Below are 12459 nucleotides of genomic sequence, written 5' to 3' on the forward strand. Positions count from 1 at the left end.
TTAGGGTTTAGGGTAGTGTTGTAGTGTTTGCGTATTGTAGGGTCATGCTGTGGGTAGTGTTTTAGGGTTTAGGGTAGTGTTGTAGTGTTTGCGTAGTGTAGGGTCATGCTGGGGTGTAGTGTTTTAGGGTTTTGGGTAGTGTTGTAGTGTTTGCGTAGTGTAGGGTCATGCTGGGGGTAGTGTTTTAGGGTTTTGGGTAGTGTTGTAGTGTTTGCGTAGTGTAGGGTCATGCTGGGGGTAGTGTTTTAGGATTTAGGTTAGGGTTGTAGTGTTTGCGTAGTGTAGGGTCATGTTGGGGGTAGTGTTTTAGGGTTTAGGGTTGTGTTGTAGTGTTTGCGTAGTGTAGGGTCATGCTGGGGGTAGTGTTTTAGGGTTTAGGGTTGTGTTGTAGTGTTTGCGTAGTGTAGGGTCATGCTGGGGTGTAGTGTTTTAGGGTTTTGGGTAGTGTTGTAGTGTTTGCGTAGTGTAGGGTCATGCTGGGGGTAGTGTTTTAGGGTTTAGGGTAGTGTTGTAGTGTTTGTGTAGTGTAGGGTCATGCTGGGGGTAGTGTTTTAGGGTTTAGGGTAGTGTTGTAGTGTTTGTGTAGTGTAGGGTCATGCTGGGGGTAGTGTTTTAGGGTTTAGGGTAGTGTTGTAGTGTTTGTGTAGTGTAGGGTCATGCTGGGGGTAGTGTTTTAGGGTTTAGGGTAGTGTTGTACTGTTTGTGTAGTGTAGGGTCATGCTGGGGGTAGTGTTTTAGGGTTTAGGGTAGTTTAGTTGTTTAGTGTATGCTAAAGGCATATTCGTTCTAAAAGTTTTCGTTATTTTAATTTGCGGCCTAATAGTACATGCGGGATTTTTTTTGCGGACTGATGGTATGCGGGATTTCGTCATATATTCGCTAATCATACTTTCTATGGCAAAATGAACCGCCTCATTTTGTTCCTTTTTAAATTAAATGTTTTAAGAGTTACCACTTTATTCCAATCAAGATGGCTTCAGGTGTGCCATACCTTTGTAATAAGTAGGACTGTTAGCACTCTAGTTGTTCTTTAGAACACTCTGGGACAATCTGTCATTGGGCTATAGTTGGGCTACATCTGGTGATATTTGGGCTACATTTGTTTTTTTTATCTCTGGCGGCCATCTTTGGGCTACATTGGGCTACATTGGGCTACATTGGGCTACATTTGGGCTCCAACATATATATAGCCCAATGTAGCCCAATATATATTTTTCAAAGTTAATTTTCGTAAAAACCACTGGAGCCTATATCTTGAGACATAGCAAAGGCACATCGGGCTACCAGTCCCTACAATTTTGCCAAGTTTGGTGTAAATCCATTCAGCCGTTCAGGCTAAAAGTGAGGCCAACCGCCCTATGGAAAATTGCATGGGAAAAACACGTTTTGGGACCCCCCTTTTTTCTCGGCCCCCCCTTGACGAAACCCCTCCAAATTTTCAGGGGCTGCTCAGAAACAAAATGTTCCATTTTCCTGAAAATTTCAGCCAATTCTGTCCTCATAAGCCAAAGTTATTCGACATAGAATTTTCAAAAATCCCATAGGAAAAAAATCCTAACTATATATACCTACTGGCTATCGCCAGTAGGTAATATATATATATATATATATATATATATATATATATATATATATATATTTAGTTTTAGTTTTTTTGTTTTAAAGACACTGATCAGCAGTGGAGAAGTGTCCAAAGTATCTAAGCCAGCAAAAACGAGATCCAGTACAAAGTCAAAAATGCAGGAGGTAGTAGCAAAAAGTCAGGGGAAACCATACCAAGGATCCCAAGTCTAACATGTGTTCCCTCCAGCTGAAAAGTGGGGAGAACTACCAATCTTCTTGGGAGTTCTCATCACTAAGGCAGAAAAATCTAGACAGACCATTGTGAGAAGTTAGCTTGGCATATGATGTCCACTAGTTCTAGTGAGCACCTTGCACCAGTCTAATCGACCATTATTGATGGTGGTTGTAAAGTCAACCTTATAGAAAGCTATCCTAGTGGTAGCATGGACCAGCAGTCATCAGGCTAAGACTTCAGAGAGCATATTAAGCAAGTTGTTTTACCAATTATAATCCCTTGAGTACAAAATGAAAGGACACCACACAAGGTATATATCAAATGTACATGTATTTATTCTAAACACAACCCCTCTGCACTCTTTATGAGGTCAGAGGTAAAAATACAATACAAGTCACTGAGTTATTATACGATAAGTTGCAGAGTATACATTATGTCCTAGGGGCCTCACAAACCATATACTAAAATAGAGGTATAAGAACCACAAGAGAATTAGAAAACAGGCCTGGGGCCTGTGGAATCGCTGGGGCTACTCTAAACAACCAAAGGTTAGGAAGTAGGAGGCCCAGGGGAGACGCGTGCAGTGTCTAAACACATCCGCGGGTTACCATTGACTTTCTACGGGAAGCATAGAAGTTACAAATATACAATTTAAGGACACTTCTGGATGGACTACGATGGAACCCTTTTAAACTAGGACACTTCGAGAGTCAAGACCCACGGGAGCACCGAGGTACTTGTGTTAACTCACCCAGGGAAGCCGGGTGCATAGGTGTCTGTTCGTGTTGGGTTTCGTCATCGTTTTAAATGGAGAGCTGCAAGGAAGTGCTGCAGGCGACCAGGGGAAAAGTGTCCGGGTGGATCCAAGGGTGGGTCAAAGATCTGTAGAACCTGAAAGCAGAAGGGACAGAGCCTGGGTCACTTGCCAGTGACCAGGGCGGCGATAGAAAGATGCCAACAGATGTCGGGTGATTTCATGTGCAGATGTGAAGTTTGTCTATTCAGCCACGAGGACCAGGAAGTGTCGACGATGACCAGGAGCTGGATTTTAGCTGTCCCACAAAGGATCTAGTTGACTGCAGTGTCGGTATCCGGACTGGATCCAACAAGCCTTGGCAAACGCAACCCACGCTGGATGTCAAGATTGGCTTTGGTGCAGACCAGCAAGGTCTGAGGAACTTCTCCTTTGTAGGGAAGTTGGAGCAAGCCTGGAGCAACCAGGAAAGCGAGTTAGATGCAAAGGAAAGTCTTCGGGGGGCTCATTAGCCAACAGACTAGGAACCGCAAAGACGCGTTGAGCTGAAATGCAAAAGCGGGGCCCACGGGTCACTCATGGAGTGGGGGCCTCTGAGCTTCGGTGCAAATGATGCTCGGTCTGGGGCTTCAAGCACCCCAATGCACGACTTTGAGTTACCTCGGGAAGTGAGTGAAGCTGTCAAAATGCAGGATGTCCAGAAGTTCCAGTCCCACGTCTCTAGTGTCTGCCACGTTTCTCAGCTTAGCTGTGAGCGAAGGTCGGGGTCAGAGATGTCTGGAAGTCTGTGTCCTGTGTCGCAGATTCTTTGGAATCCGGCAGGAGCCTCGAAAATGCAGACCGGCAAAGTTGCTGTTGGTGCCTCTTTGAACAGGGTGGTCACTCCTTGACCACAAGGGAGATGTCTTCTGTCTTCTAGTCGAAATGGAATGTCGAAGGTCCAGGGTTTATGTTTCAGAGTTTCGTCCAGTGTAATCTAAAGTCCTAGTGACTGGGCTCCTATACTTATACTAAGTTTAGGGGCTGGACTACCCTTAAGGTCCCTCCTATGGGTGGACCTTGGAAGGGGGTGGTTACACCCCTTTCCCTTTGTCCAGTTTTGCACCAGAGCTGGGACAGAGTGCCCCAGCAACCGGTTTGAACTGGGAAATGCATGGAGCACCTTGTGTGCCCCAGGCAGTGTCTGGAAAGCATTCACTGAATGCAGCCCTCCGTGCCCCAATAAACAAAAGCCTGTCTGGGGAGGTGTTGGCACCTCCATGGACAGGAAACCTATTGTCCAGGCCTCTCCTGCCGGAGTTTCGTCCAGCAACAGGAGGTCAGACTCATGTCTGTGGCAGCAGCATCCATTTTGTGATGCTGAGGCTCTGTTTAACTTTAACCGGGTAAACCAGTAACTACATGTCTTCTCCCTCTGGAAGGGTGTAATGCTACCCCTGCTGCCAGGACTGGCAGGGGGTGGTGTAGTATTCCAAAGTGTTTGACACCTTACACAACATGGATTGATAAAGCCAAACTATATTCAGCATTAACCGAGAGCATTATAATGCACTTAAGAGTATATGGTATGGCTATATCATAGAACAGCTATAGGGAGATGGTTCCGAAAGCTGCAAAGGGGCTCAGCTCATGCTAGGGCACCCTTTCACATAAAACCAAGCTCTCTGCCTCCAGGATTGTTAAGGCCTGCCATAGGAGTGACTTATAGGTGTATATGTGTCTATATGTATATATAGATATAGGTATACTATATCTAAGTAAGGGGTGATTACACCACCTTACCCAGGCTGTGTGAACAGACCTGTGGTGTCAGTTTGGAAGGCAAACCAGAGGTGGCACAATTCATGCTGCAGCCCCTGGTAGGCCTAAGGTGCACCTATGCCCTGTATACCTATGGTACACTATACAGGGGCTCACAAGGGTGACCCAGTAACCAATCTGGTATGTACCTAAAGTACATGGTATCAATTTAGAGAGAGAACAGCTGGGCTGTGGGCCTGATTAGCAGGCCCACAGCCACACTAAATAAAAAAAAAAACAGAGAATCACAGCAACAAGTGGGGGTAACCATAGGAAGCAGACCCTACTCTCCTACAGCCATCAGCATTGGCATGCTCTGTACCAGGGTGGTGTTCCACTGTAAAGTCCATTCCTTGTAGGGAGATGGAGAACCTCAACAGTTTTGGGTTCTCACCCATCATGTGCATCAACCATCTGTGGGGCCTGTGGTCTGTCTGAATCTGGAAGTGAGTCCCAAACAAGTAGGCTCTTAGGGCCAGATGTAGGAAGGCTATTACCGAAATGGCCGAAATTAACGAATTCCGGCCGTTACCGACCGGTAATAGGCTTTTCTGATGTAGGGGCCGAAATTAAAGATTCGGTAATTTACAGAATCGGTAATTTAAGGAATCGGTAAATTACCGATTTCTTAAATACCGATTCAGTAAATTACCGAATTCTTAGGAGAAATTGGGTGCCTTCAGCATGGGTGCAGTACACATGGCAGATTTCAGGGCATCAAATGCATTCTGACAGGCATCAGTTCAGAACACTTTCCTTGGCTGCTTCCTTGAAGTCAGTTCTGTCAAGGGGGCATCAGTGGTGCCATATACCTTGACAAACCGTCTGTAGTAGCCGGTAAGATCTAAGAAGGTGCTTACCTCTGTCTGGGTCTTGGGAAGCTCCCAAGCCAGAATGGTGTCAATATTAGGCTGTAGGGGCACCACCTGGCCACTTCCTACCTTGGGCCCTAAGTACACCCCAGGCCCATGCCCTATCTGGCATTTACTGGCCTTGATAGGGAGGATCACTTTCTGCAGGTCCTTCAACACTTCACAGAGGTGGTGCAGGTGCTTCTCCCAGCTGAAGCTGAACACTGCATTGTCATCCAGGGAGGCGGTGCTGATGTCCTCTAGCTTGGACAATACCTGGTTGATCATTCTCTGAAACATGGCAGGGGCGTTCTTCAACCCAAAGGGCATGACCCAGAACTGGTAGTGCCCATCTGGAATTCAAAACACAGACCTTTCTTTAGCCCCTCAGTTAAGGTATCTGCAAATACCCATATGTTAAGTCAAACATGCTGAGGAACTTGGCAGCTCCCAACCGATCAATGAGCTCATCAGCTCTGGGGTTGGGAGGTGTATCAGTCCTGGTGATGGCATTGAGCCCCCAGTCGTCCAAACAGAACCGATGGTCAGGAACGACACCAGGTGCAGCAGCTTTTGGATCCAAGACCACTGGGCTAGCCCAGGGACTGCTGGAGGGCTCCATCACCCCTAACGCCAACATCTTGGAAACTTCCTCCTTGAGGCTAGCCTTGACCCTGTCAGTCAACCTGTAAATTTGTGTTTCACAGGCAGATCGTCCCTAGTGTCCACATCATGGACACACCAGTTGGTGACTCCTGGGGTCAGGGAGAAAAGGGAGGTGAACTGTCCCATCACCTGGCAACAGTCCCTCTGCTGCTCTGGGAGCAGGATGGGAGAGAAGTTCACATCATTCACTGACCCATCATGCTCCTGCGCAGACAAGAGGTCAGGAAGAGGCTCGCTTTCCTCCTCAATTCGATCCTCTGTTGCCAGAAGCATAAACAGATTAGACCGTTCAAAGTGAGGTTTGAGGTAGTTCAGGTGTAGGATACTCAAAGGGTTCCTAGGAGTCTGCAAGTTCACCAGGTAGGTGACTTTACTCTTGCACTCCACCACCTCAAATGGCTCTGTCCACTTGTCTTGGAGAGCCCAAGGTTCCACTGGTGCCATCACCCACACTTCTTTCTAGCCATGTTGAAACTCTACCAGAGTGCCATTCTTCCGATACCAATGTTTCTTCTCTTCCTGGCTGGCTTCTAGGTTCGACTGGGCGAGTTTCCTAAAGCACGTAGTCTGGTTTCTGAAGGCCAGCATGTAGCTAAATACATCCTGGGGAGTCTTACCACAATTTTTCTCCCATCCCTCCTTTACCAGGCTGAGAGATCCTCTTACAGTTTTCCCATAACGTAATTCAAAGGGACTGAAACCTAAGGATTTCTGTGGTACCTCCTGTAAGCAAACAGTAGGCATGGTAAGAAGACGTCCAACTTACGGCTCATGGGTTCTGCAAAACCCTTAATCATTCCATTCAGGGTTTGGTTGAATCTCTCAACCAACCTATTTCCTTGGGGATGGTAAGGAGTGATGAATGTGTACATTACACCACACTCCTCCCATAGAGACATCATATACTTAGATATGAAGTTGGTACCCGGGTCAGATACCACCTCTCTGAGGAAACCCACTTGGGAAAATATCCACATCAACACATGGTCCACCACAAGGTCTTGTGGTTATCCTGAGAGGGACAACTTCCAGATGCCGGGTGGCATGGTCCACCAAGATCAAGATGTATTTGTTGCCTAAGGCTGTCTTCGGTTTCAGTGACTCCACAACATCAATATCAACATTTTCAAAAGGGGTGCTCACCACAGAGAAAGATTGGAGGGCAGCCTTACACTTCCCCTCACTCTTTCCGCTTGCCTGGCAAGTCTGACAAGACCTACAATGAGTATCGGTGTATGTTGGACTTAGGATTGCTAAGCCACCTAGGGTAACCTGGCCTAGGGTAAGACAATCAAATTCCAGAAACCCACGAGTAAAGGTTGCACACCACCCAGCAGTAACTCAATGCAATTCCACTCAAAAAATTACACTACACCGGTAATTATGGAAAAATATGGATTGCTTTATAAAAATAGTTTGGTTTTTCTCTTTCTTTTTCACACCATCATTTCTCCTTATATTTCTTTTCACTCTTAAAGTTGGAAATCACATTTCACAGCCAAATTATATTCCCTTTGTCAATCTCATAAGGGTTCAGCATTAAACTTTCTCCTACAGATTTCTATCAGCACTACTCAATGGGGGCAGAGCAAATAGAAGTTTGAGCAAATTAACCTTTTCAGTTCCCCCAATAGGTCATCAGCATTTCAAACAATCAGATTGTAGATGATAATCAAAGTTTCCACCGTTGACCCTGTTGTTTGGGTAAACCTACACAGTTCACTGAAAAACTGGAAACAGGCAGGCTCTGTAAAACCTATTCCAAGGTACCACCTACTCCTTTTACCAGTTGGGGAATTTCTGCTAACATCCACTCATAGGATGGATCTGCTGCTTGGCCAGTGCCAGTGTCTACGTCCCAATGGCTCCGGTCTTTCTAGGGAACACACGGACATCAACTATGAGCAGCGTTAAATGAAACAGGTGTACCGGTCTCTTGGGCTACACCCCAGCCCGGGAGACAGGAAGTCTGAATTTCACCTAGTTGCCTGGGTCCTGCTCCAGTGACTCTATCACACCACTTCCCACGAACCCTGCCGCTTGAAAGGAAAAATGTGTCCCTCTCTGGGACTTCACCCAGACAGGACGCTTACTTCTTTAGCCTCCCCCGGTCCTCTTGAAGGGCACACAGGAACTTCAGCGCTCCTCCCCAGGCCCGCTTCTCTCACGCTGCCTGGCCGGCCGCCAGTCTCCCCAACTCCGCTCCTCACCAGGTCAGACGGACGCCCAGCACACCTCTGGGCCTGCGCAGTTTACGGAACGCCTCCGCTCCTCAGGAACCACCCACCGGCACTAAGCATGCGCGGCCTTGAGACGGCGCTTCTCCTCACGGGAACCACTCCGCACCTCACTGGGCCTGCGCAGCACTCGGCACTCTACTCCCAGCCGGGAGACGCGGCGCTTCGCTGACGGGTGGGCTAAATCCGAGGCAAGAAAACTTTTGATTAAATGCTATTCCGAAGTGCCGGATTTAAGCGGGACACTTCCTCTGGGCCACGAAGACAGTCTCACTGGCCACCGATGATTAGGGTAGAGCAGGGATTACCTTACTTCCATCCCATTCAGGCCCGACCTTGACCTAGGGGGCACCCCTGATTGCCCTCACCTGGCGGTACTTTACTGTCCTCGCCTTCAGGCTCTACAGAGGATATCCAACGATAACCCCTACTGAAAGGGGGGAGGGAGGTCCCCTGAATCCACGTCTTGACAGGGTCAGGTCAGGAGATGAGGGATAGTTACACTAGAACAAGGACCGCGACCAAGCAGATCTATCAATCCTCACAGGGCACCAGTCTCCTCCTTCAGCCGCCTAGACTCCTGTCGTCCACCTCTCCTCTTCACACCAAAGCCAACATAAAATGGCCGCCCTGGTTCTGGCCTTATATAGGCTGACCCTAGGAGGTCCAGAAGGTTCTAGAGGGTCCCTATTCTTTCCTATGGGGCAAGCTCCAGGTGTGGCAGTTAGGACAGTTGAAAACCACCATTTTGTAGATTTGGGTGAATTCCAGTCAGAAAAGGCACCTAGGCCTGAGGTGAAAAACTATGGGGGCAAAAGAGCATCTATCCCCCAGGCCAATACCATAAAAATCTAGTGGACACAAAAAGATAAAAAGGGTATGAGGGGCAAAAAGGGGACAAAATAAATAATTAATAGGAGGGGCTACGCAAAAGGCCAGACAGGTCTAACAGTGTACCTTCACATGTGGTGCCCAAAGAAGTGGGTAACAAGCCTGGGAAAGGTCTTGTCATGCCCCAAATGTCTTGCCAAAGGCACATCATGAGCTAGGCCCAATAGGGAGGTACTGAAGCACTTAGGTACCGACCAGCATATGGGCTGACCCCGGCTCAGCAACCTTAAGCTTACTGTAGAGGAGACCATTATCCAAATAAATCCACTGTGATCCAGACTGATCACCTGCTGCCTGGTTTGCAGCCTCTTTCCATAAACCAACAAAAGTAGGGCACTCTATATGCGTCTTGAAGAATTCCTCCCTGGTGGGACAGCCTTCCTGCTGCCAAGGGGTTAGCTCAGGTAGGTCTTTAAGTTGAGCCACTTGCTTCTCTTGTCGGTTCCATCAACCTCAAGGTCTGCTTCCTCCCGGACCGTCCTGGACCATGAAAACTACTGGGGAGAGTTTCCGCGCCCCGTGCCCCTGTACTTTCTAAAAGGCATCTGGGACACTGTTTCAGGCTACATGTCCTCTTGATCACCCTTACTGGCTGCCATTGACCGAGTGGTCAAACACTTCCACTCAGGCAGACCCAACATACCCAGATGAGCCCAGCTTTCCACCTCCTTCCAAGGGGAACTCTCAATGTAATTGCCAAGCAGACAGTCAACAGGCATATTTAGACTCACAATGACCTTCAAGGGACCTGAGACCCACACCTCCCTTTAAAGGGGAACATGCGCCACTTTACACAGGTGCTCAGAGTTGTCTGCAGCAACTACAGGTTGAAGCACATTGGGAATTACCTGCTCTTCAGACACCCATTGACACCTGACAGTTGTCACACTGGATCCAGTGTCTCTCAGAGCTTACACATTCCACCCATTAATGGTCATCCACTGCCTGTACTTCTTAGTGATCTTAGGCAGAAAGGTCCTCTGGACCATCTCACTATCTCCTAGCGAGATACGGGTCATCTCAGCTGGCTCCCCCTCCCTTCACTAGCAACCAACTCCTCCCCCAGCACTGCTCTAGCTAACCCCAGTGACGGTGCATCAGCGGGGACCGTTCCTAGGATGCTTGTTTCCAGTCCATGGAGGACCTGGCTTGGCAGTTCAGGCTGGACTGTCCCCATGGGGCACAGAGTCAAGACGGATTTGCATATGGCTAGGTTCAAACTGGAATGGCATGGTGAGCAAAAAAACAATGGATTTAGGCCCAGATTTCTGTACTGGGGTGAAGGTATGACATTGTTCTGCATTCTGTCCATCAACTGTTGTTTTTGTAATGGCCAGAGCTGCCATCTTTGGAGCTGGGGAACCAGGTTCAAGTCTCTGCATTGGCTCAACAGCCTGTGAATCTGGACGAATCACTTAATCTCCCTGTGCCTACCAAAAATCCATGTGTCCTTAACTGGTGCTCAAGCACCGGTGTTAATAATGAAGTGCCAGTGCCGAGCACCGGAAACCACAGTCTCAAATTAAGCACGGTGTCTTGCTGAAAAAATGTGGGAGTGACAGTGAGAAACAGTTGAGAAGCTCTGAAGTGAAGGGAGGATGTGACGTAACGGGCAGAGCTGAAGACAGGGGAACTGGGACACCAGGTTTGCATCTCGGGATCAGCTCAACAATTTGTGATTCTGGGCAAATCACTTTCGCTCCCCCCTGCCTCTGACAATGAATGTGTCATTGTGGAATCTAACTGGTGAGCACTTAAAGCGTTCCAATACCATAGGCTGGTGTTAGTAATATAGTGAGATGAAGGACGGAACAAGCGCTCCAATTTTATTGGATCGAGCAAAAAAAAAAAAAGAGCCGCTCAAAACTGCCAGCATATGAAACAGTATGTGTTTAAGTGACTTAAAAATTATTAGCTACATAAAAGATAGATACATAGTTTTTATTTGCAGCGCTATATGTATATAAAGCTGTGATTGTCGAATTCAATGTAAAATATGCTTCCACAACGCCTCCCTCCAATAAAAAGGCTGAGCACATGCATGTCTAGCATTACCCAACATAAAACTGATGCCTGCAGCAATGGGGCTCCTATATACCTGAATTACCAACAATATGCTTATTTTATACACAGAATGAATACCACATAATCAACCAAGAGGCCCCCATCAACATGTATAGGTATTGTAGTGGCAACAAGTATAGGTATTGTAGTGGAATCGAGATGTACACAGATAAACTGTGATCCTGGGGGTTTCTCCATCAAGCTCCGTCCTTCTAGGTGCTGCTGCTTAACCTTCTGAGCGCACACCCATGGCTGCAAATGATCCACACTGCCCAGTTCAGGCCAAGGCAGAGACTGAGAGGGAGTGGTGTACATGGGATCTTACATAAAACAATGCTACTGACTTGTCTGATATGTTTTTCTGTTTTCACATATCAAAGAGAAATGGCCTGAGTTTTACATTTTGTTGATCGATATAGTGATCAAAGCGAAAATGCTAAAAAACAATGATATGTGAACCACGGATTGCTGTTCAACTATGAAGATAGCAGTTGCCTGTTTTAGAACAGATTCAAACTAATGTGTCATGTGTATGTTTGTTTTTTAGATTCTACAACAAAGAGTTTACCTACAGGGAAAAAGTGCAGCTTGAGTAACAGCAGAAAGGAAAGGCTCAAGGTGACTCCTGTAAAAACTCTGTCTGTACTGATCATTGTCAAACTGTTGGATAGAGAATGTGGTGTAACACCCAGAGCTACCGACTTTGGAGTAGATGCTGGGGAACCTGGTACGTATCTCGGCATGATTCTGAACAAATCACTTACTCTCCCCGGGGCTAGCAAGATATGAATGTATCCTTGTGTATTGTAACTGATGCTCATGTAAAGCAATTCAACCACTTCAAGGTTGAGGTAGCACTATTAAACAACTGCAAAAAATAAATAAACATGTGGAAGGTAGATATGGGATGCAACAACAGACAGTAAAAGAACAGAGAGTGAGAGAAACATAGAGGGATTGCGAGAGGCAAAAAGAAATAATGAGGCAGCACGAGCAGGAAACAACGTAGGTGCAAGTACAAACAGTAGTGCTTGTGATAAGTGCTCTAAGAGTAGTCCCAAAACAATGCTTTAAAATGGCCCCTGTGTAAGTTTAGATGTAATTGATCACTGCACTTGGTTAGGACTAAAGACAAGAGTCATGACGCATGCATGCCATGGGCAAATGGGGAGAATTAATAATGGAGCGATGAGGGAGCCAGCAAATGTCAAGCCTATGGGTGGGCTGAAGCCCACAAAGTACATACAAAAGGTCTCTTTTTGAGACACTGCATGTGCACTGTATAGCGCTGAGACCTAAAAAGGGGCTACCTCTGTGAAAATTGCCAAAACTGAGGCAAGAAAAAAATGTGTTTGATTCAGCGTTGCATGTTTCTGAAAGTGTGGAAAATGGTGACTT

The sequence above is a fragment of the Lissotriton vulgaris genome, unplaced genomic scaffold, assembly GCF_964263255.1.
Source record: "Lissotriton vulgaris unplaced genomic scaffold, aLisVul1.2 SCAFFOLD_278, whole genome shotgun sequence".
In the NCBI taxonomy this organism is placed as follows: Eukaryota; Metazoa; Chordata; class Amphibia; order Caudata; family Salamandridae; genus Lissotriton; species Lissotriton vulgaris.